Genomic DNA, 7,595 nt, shown 5'->3' with positions numbered 1-7,595 from the left:
AAACAATTTTATTTGGCTTGATTTTAAGATTCAAGGAAATAAAGAGATGCTTTGTTGCATAAAACTTAAAACTAACCCACAGTATATTTCTCACAGACTAATCCAGCAACAATTGAACATAGTCACGCTCACAGAATCCCTCTTTCCAGACAATGTCCCAGACAGCACTATGATCATCTCAGGGCAGGTCCTGTCCCACCGGCAGGACAGAGCCAGCAGATGTAACAGCTCCGTGGGATACAGTCAAGAGGTGGGTGTCCCCTGGAAGTGCTCAACATTGATGCTGGACCCCATGAAGCCTCGTGGCATCAGGTTAAACACGGGCACGGAAACATTCTGCTGGTTATCAATTACCACATCCCTTGAATTTCTCTATTTGAACACAACATTGAAGGTGGAGAGGACAGAGAATGTATTCTGTGTGAGAGGCTTCAGTGTCTATCACCAAGAGAGACTCAGCAGCACCACCTGCTGACTGAGCTGGGACAGTCCAAAAGGACACAGCTATTGGACTGGGGCTGCAGCAGGGGGTGAGGGGCAAAAACATCATTGATCGCACTGTCACCAATCTGCCTGCTGCACGTTTTATAGACACTTCAACATGTTGTGTGACACTATCTCTGTGCTAAATGGGAGACTTCAAACAGATCTCGCAACTCATGACTACGTGTCCATAAGGTTCAGTGGGCCATCAGCTGCAGCAAAATTTTACTTTGTACGACTCACAGACGATCTGCCCGACATGTCTAACTGGATGGTTTGAGTTATAGGGAGAGGCTGGATAGGCTGGGGATTTTGTTCCCATGACAGTTGGAGGCTGAGGGGTGATCTGATAGAGATTCATAAAATCAAGAGGGGCATGGACAGGGTGAATAGCCAAGGTCTTTTTCCTGGGGTAGGGGAGTCCAAAACTAGAGAGCATAGGTTTAAGGTGAGAGGGGAAAGATTTAAAAGGGACCTGAGGGGCAACATTTACACATAGAGGGTGGTGTGTGGAACCAGCTGCCAGAGGAAGTAATGGAGGAGGATAGAATAACATCATTTAAAAGGCATCTGGAAGGGTACATGACCAGGAAGGGTTCAGTGAGATATGGGCCAATTGCTTGCAAATGGGACTAGATCAGATTGAGATGTCTGGTTGGCATGAATGAGGTGGATTAAAGTTCTGTTTGTGTGCCGTATGACTCTCCCACTCTATCACTACTATCAAGCCAAGGGTTCAACCCTGGTACAAAAGGGCACACAAACAGAAGCACTGAATATGAGGTGACAACCTGGTGAAGCTACAAAACAGGACTACTTGCATATGCAACAAGTGATTCACAGAGCTAAGCAATCACACAACCAATGAAACTTTGTGTTCTCCCCAGTGATGCTACCGGACCTGCTGTGTTCTGCCAGTAATTTCTGATTTTGCATCAGATCTGAGCTCTGCAGCCTTGCCACATTTAGTCATAAAAGATGGTGGACAATTAAACAAACCACTAGGTGGGGAGGCTGTTCTCCAACAACTTAATCCTCAGTTATGGGGGAGCCCAGCACATCAGGGCAAAGGATAAGGTTGAAGCATTTGCAACAATCTTCCACCAAAGATACTGAGGAGTTGATCCATTTCAGCCTCCTCCTGAGGTTCCCACGTTCACAGATACCAGTCTCCAGCCAATTCAATTCACTCCACCTGATATTACGGACTGACTGGAGACACAGATACTGCAAAGGTTGTGGGTCCTGACAACATCAGTCTCTAAAAATTGTCATATACCTTGTAAAGGTATTCCAGTATAACTACAGTGCTGGCATCTACCAAAAATGTGAAACATTACCCAGGCATGTTCTGCACATAAACATGAGGGCAAATCTGATGTAGCTAATTAAAGACTCATCTGTCCATTCTCTAATGTGAGAATGTGAAGGAAGGTGTCATCAACAGTGGTATAAAGCAATACCTGGTCAGCAATAACCTGCTCACTGACACCCAGTTTGGGTTTTGCCAAGTTCTGCCACTCAGCCGATTACAGCCTTCGTTCAAAGAAGTTGAACTCCCGAGGAGAAGTGAGAGTAACTTCCCTCAACATCAAGGCACCATTTGACCAAGTGTGACATTAGGAGCCCAAGTAAAACTACAGTTGATGAGAATCCAGAGAAAACTCGATGCTGGTTGCAGTAATATCTAGCAAGAAGGAAGATGGCTGTTGTTGTTAGTGTTAGTAATCTCAGCTCCAGGACATCCCTGCAGGAGTTTCTCAGGGTAGTGTCCGAGGTCAAACCATCTTCAGCTGCTTCGTCAACGAACTTCCCTCCTACATAAGGTCAGAAGTGGAAATGTTCACTGATGACTACACAATGTTCAGCACCATTCACAACTCCTCAGGTACTGAAACAGTCCGGGTCCAAATGCAGCAAGACCTGGACAACACCAGGCTTGGTCTTTTGGGTGAGAAGTAACACTTGCAGCGCACAAGTGCCAGTCAAGAGCCATCTCCAAGAAGGTAGAATCTAATCATCTCTCCTTGACATTCAATGGCATTATCATCTCTGAATACCTACAGTAACAACATTCTGTGGGTTCCTGATTTACAACATCTGCAGTTATTTCGGTTTTTAACATCCTGTGGGTTACCATTGCCAAGAAACTGAATTGAACTCGCCATATAAACAGTGTGGCTCCAAAAGCAGATCAGGGACTAAGTCTCCTGCAGCAAATAACTCATAGTCTGAATCCCAAAATTTGTTCACCATCTGTGTAATGGAATACGCCACTTTCCTGGATAAATGTAGCTCCAGCAACACTCAAGAAGCTTGACACCATACAGGGCAAAGCAGTCCATTTGATTAGCACCTCATCCATAAATATTCACTCCCTGTACCACCGATGCACAGGAGCAGCAGAATGGACCGTCTAGAAAATGCTCTGCACAAAGTTACCAAGGCTCTAATTAAGGTATATTCCAAATGCATGACAACTATGAAATAGAAGGGCAGAGGAAGCAGATAAATGGGAAAATTAGCATGGAATTTAATCCCTCTTCTCCCTCCCCTTCACACCACTGAGCAATTGTTCCTACACAGTCAGGACTGCAGTGGCACAAGAAAGTAGTTCCCACCACATTCTCAAGGGCAATACATGCTGGCCCAGCCATCAAAGTCTGAGGCCCCTGAATTAATTGATGATTAATTGTTGGATGTGTAAACATTTGGCTTACACTTTCGATGGATTGTGTGTGTGTGTGTGTGTGTTTGGATAGGAAGGGGTATGACCATTGCTGTAAGGGAATTCAGCAAATTGCTGAATGCTCAGTACAATCACATTTTAAACATGGTAACACCTTGAGCAGAGAGCAGTGCTAGCTGAACTTTATTTGAAAAATTTCTGAACTGTGAAGCATTTTCAGACAGCACTATCAGGAAGTGGTTAGTCCTGTCCCTCTCTCAACCAGGTCTCTGTAATGGCCACAACATCATAGTCCCATGCACTTATCCAGGCTCTAAGCTCATCAGCCTTACCTATAATACTCCTTGTATTGAAATAAACACACTTCAGCCGATTAATACCATTGTGTTCATTTACCTGTTTCTGCTTGTCATTTCTTTCTGAATTACTGGTCCCAGCATCTACCTTCCCTTCAATCCCTTCACTTGCTGACAACCCGTTCTGGTTCCCAGCCTCCTGCCACTCTAGTTTAAACCGTTCCGAGTAGCACTTGCAAACCTCCCTGTGAGGACATTCGTTCCCCTCCAGTTTAGGTGCAACCCATCCCTCTTGTACAGGTCACTTCTGCCCCAGAAGAGGTCCCAATGATTCAAGATACTGAAACCCCACCCCCTGCACCAGCTCCTTAGCCAAGCATTAATTTGTCCTTTCTTTCTATTCCTTGCCTCACTAGCATGCAGCACTGGCAGTAACCCAGAGATTATTACCCTCGAAGTCCTGCTTTTCACCCTCTTTCTTAACTCACTGTATTCACTCTGCAGGACCTCATTCCCTTTCAGCCTATGTCGTTGGTACCAATGTGCACAACAACATGTGTTGTTTCCAAATACATTGGGATTTATTCAGAACACCCTGATCAGTTTCAGCCTAAAAGCTTGGACCAGGTGTGTGTGTGATACGCAACCTGATATCAATCAGCCATTAGTGAGCATTAAGTCATCATTGCTGAATCAGCAATAAGCATGTACTGTCAAAGAAACCACAAAGCATGCACTGTCAGTGAGCAGTGAAAATGAGAATGATGTCAGTCATGTATCTGGATGGACAGTATCAGTAAGAGTGAGGTCAGAGATGTCTCCATTATTGGAAGCCGATCTTGTTCACGGAGTCCCCTTCCCTCAGGAAAGGCAGGATGTTCTCGTCATTTAGTCCTTCATGTAACTCCAGATCCTGGGACATAGGGATGGGGAATAAATGCTGACCTCGGCAGCAATGCACACATTCAGTGTGTGAGAAGATTCACATTTCAATCAGTGAGTGAATCTTGTTTAAAGAGGGCAGGTCCTACCCTAGAGTACAGAAGGACAGCCCTGAAACATATTTTCACACTTGGAATAATGTGTCTCGATGCAGCATTGGTTGAAATAATTTGGGATGGGGCTCATGGTGTTTGAGTGGACAGTGTTATTGCTGGCAGAATCCAGATTCTGTTTCTGTTATTTCATTATGATGTACTGAGCAGCAACACTCCTTCTTAATTGGGATTAGACTTGTTATTATAATTAATTTGTTCATTTACAGAAATTTGAAAAACAGCAACAAAGCTGAGCAATGCTGTAACTGCAATCTCCCCAAGGAGCTTCCACACACTATAAGGCAATGTCTCTGGGAATGTATCAGCTCAGAGTTTCAAACAAGGAGCTTGAAGGGACAAGGTGTAGAGCTGGATGAACACAGCAGGCCAAGCAGCATCAGAGGAGCAGGAAGGCTGACGTTTCGGGCCTAGACCCTTCTTCAGAAATGGGGGAGGGGAATAACGTCTCCAGCTCACTGACTGGTCAGCCTTATCCAGACACCGGAACAGTGACAGCAATTCCCTGAACAGCATTCTCGGTACAATTCTCCACTGACAGAGACTCCCAATATTGTTGCTGCTGCAACATTTTCTGATCTGAGTGTTTTGTCATCTGTTCTAGTTTCATCTGGTTTGAAGGTATGAGGAGAGATCAGGCAAGTTAGTTCTGAAGAAGGGTCACTGGACCCGAAACATTAACTCTGCTTTCTCTCCCAAAGATGCTGCCAATCGTGCTGAGCAATTTCTGTTTGTTTTTCATACAAGTGAGGCCTGTTTTCTCAAGATTTTTTAATCTTGTGGGTGATCTGAGCGAAGTCCTACAAGGTTCTAATGGGAAAAGACGGGAAAACATAAACATTTTCCACTGGGTGGGGATTTTGGAAAGAGGGAGCAGACTCTGAGATTGAAGGCCAGAGTGTTCAGGAGAAATGTTCGGAAGCACTTCTACACACCATGGGTGGGAGAATTTTTGAAATCTCTTCCACAAATGGCAGTGGATACTGGACAGGTTGGTCAGTTTAAATGATAAGTTTTTTTTTGTTAAGCAAAGGAATTGAAGGATGCGCATCCTGTTGTTGTTTGCAAAGCTTCATCTAACTACCAACGCTTGTGGAAATTCTCCTCTCCTCACCATCTCTGTTCATGGAATTCAAATTTTCACAAATGTCCCTGCTGATCTTTGCACATCGAGATGTTTGTCATGTAGAGATGTACATGTCTGTATATGTCACTTAGGGAGCGCTGCACACTCTGTTATGCTGCATTTGTCTAAGACACATGGAGAAGTCTTGTTTGAAATCTAACGTAGAGTCTGATGACCTGTTTCCTGGTCCTGTTGTGGTTCCAATCAGCACTTGGTCCAATGCTAAGAGCAGGGGATGACCTGATCCAAGGAGGACGGGAGAGTTTGGTTTATTGACAGTCCAATTGCCAGTCCTGTTACAGAGTTGGGATCAGGTTTCTCATCGGGTTTGGTGTCTGCCAGAGTTGGAGCTAAGAACTGTAAGAATATATCACACTCATTCAAATAGTTACCTTGCAACCAAATAAAATCACAGATTTCCTTCTGCTCTCTTTGGATCAGGGGCTGTGAGCTCAGTCTCTGTCTAAACTCCATAATCTCTGGAGTGATTGACCTTGAGGACAATCTGAAGTGAGTGTAAAAGTCTTAAAATGCGAACTCACTCAATACTAACCACTTTCAATCACACGGTGCACTGGTTTTTAGAGGCAAAATTTTATTGTTGCTCTCTGGAACAGGCAGGGGGAAATTTCTGATCAGTAATTCACTGCCTCTTTTCCCATTTGTCTTCCACAGTTAATTTGATGGCAATTGTTATCCTTTCATGGGGAAAGTGCAGTGTGTCCCATTGCACTACTCACTACCTGGTGGTTATGGCAGCTGCAGATCTGATGGTCATGATCACTGAGGTTATACTGAGGAAATTTACCTATTATTATTTCCCGCCGACTTTCCTGGACATCACTCCTGTGTGTCGTGTTATTGGGGCCCTGTCTCATTTTGCCATTGACTGCTCTGTTTGGTTCACCGTCACTTTCTCCTTTGATCGATTTGTGACCATTTGTTGTCGGAAGCTGAAAACAAAATACTGCACTGAGAAAACTGCGACTGTGGTTCCAGTAACAACATTCACCCTGTTCTGTTTGAAAAACATCCCCTTCTCTTTTCAATATGAGCCTCTGAGGATAATCAACAATGTGCCATTCCACTGTAAAACAAAGTCAAGCTACTTTACTGAGACTTGGTGGGTGGCATTAGATTGGCTTGATACGGCTTTGACCCCTTTACTGCCATTCGCTTTAATTCTGTTGCTCAGTGCTGTGACAGACACATTTCAGTGACCAGTCGAATCCGAAAGAGGCTGAAGGGTGAGAACAAAGAACAAAATCGCAGAGACCCAGAGATGGAGAGCAGAAGGAAATCTGTGATTTTGCTACTCGCCATATCTGGGAACTTCATCCTCCTGTGGTTAATGTATAACATAAATTTCTTATATTATGTCATTCAAGGAGTCAATCCTGCCAATTACACATCTTTTCTTTATGACTTTGATAAAGTTGGTATCATGTTGCGGAACCTAAGTTGTTGCACAAACACATTTATTTATGCAGCAACATTGTCAAGGTTCAGAGCAAAGATCAGGAATGCAGTAAAATACCTGGTTACACTAATTTCTTGCGTTATGAACAAATAAAACTCCTCAGTGAAGCCCACAGGAGGGTCCTATTGTTTCCAAATGCTGAAGTGATTTATTTTTTTTAAATTCACGCATGAGAATGTGGACATCACTGGCTGTGTCAGTATTTATTGCTTGTGCCTAGTTGCCCCTTGAGAAGGTGGTAGTGAGCTGCCTTCTTAAACCACCACTGTCCATGTGCTGTCAGTAGATCCATAATGCTGTTAGTGAGGGACTTCCTGGACTTTGACCCAGCGACAATGAGGGAACAATGATACACTTGCAATCAGGTTGGGGAGCAGCTCGGAGAGGAACTTGTAGGTGGTGGTATTCCCATGTATCTGCTGCCCTTGTCCTTCTGGGTAACAGTGGTTTGGACGATGCTCTTTAA

General features: G+C 44.1%; 1 pseudogene; it reads left to right on the top strand.

Moving 5' to 3' along the window:
• Positions 1-6,332: 6,332 nt before the first annotated feature.
• On the top strand, positions 6,333-7,222 carry LOC125488021 (annotated as a pseudogene).
• Positions 7,223-7,595: the final 373 nt, after the last annotated feature.

This window comes from Rhincodon typus, chromosome 48 (genome assembly GCF_021869965.1).
Source record: "Rhincodon typus isolate 14 chromosome 48, sRhiTyp1.1, whole genome shotgun sequence".
Taxonomy (NCBI): Eukaryota; Metazoa; Chordata; class Chondrichthyes; order Orectolobiformes; family Rhincodontidae; genus Rhincodon; species Rhincodon typus.
Note: the sequence above shows the minus strand (reverse complement) of the source record. Positions and strands in the feature narration are given on the sequence as shown.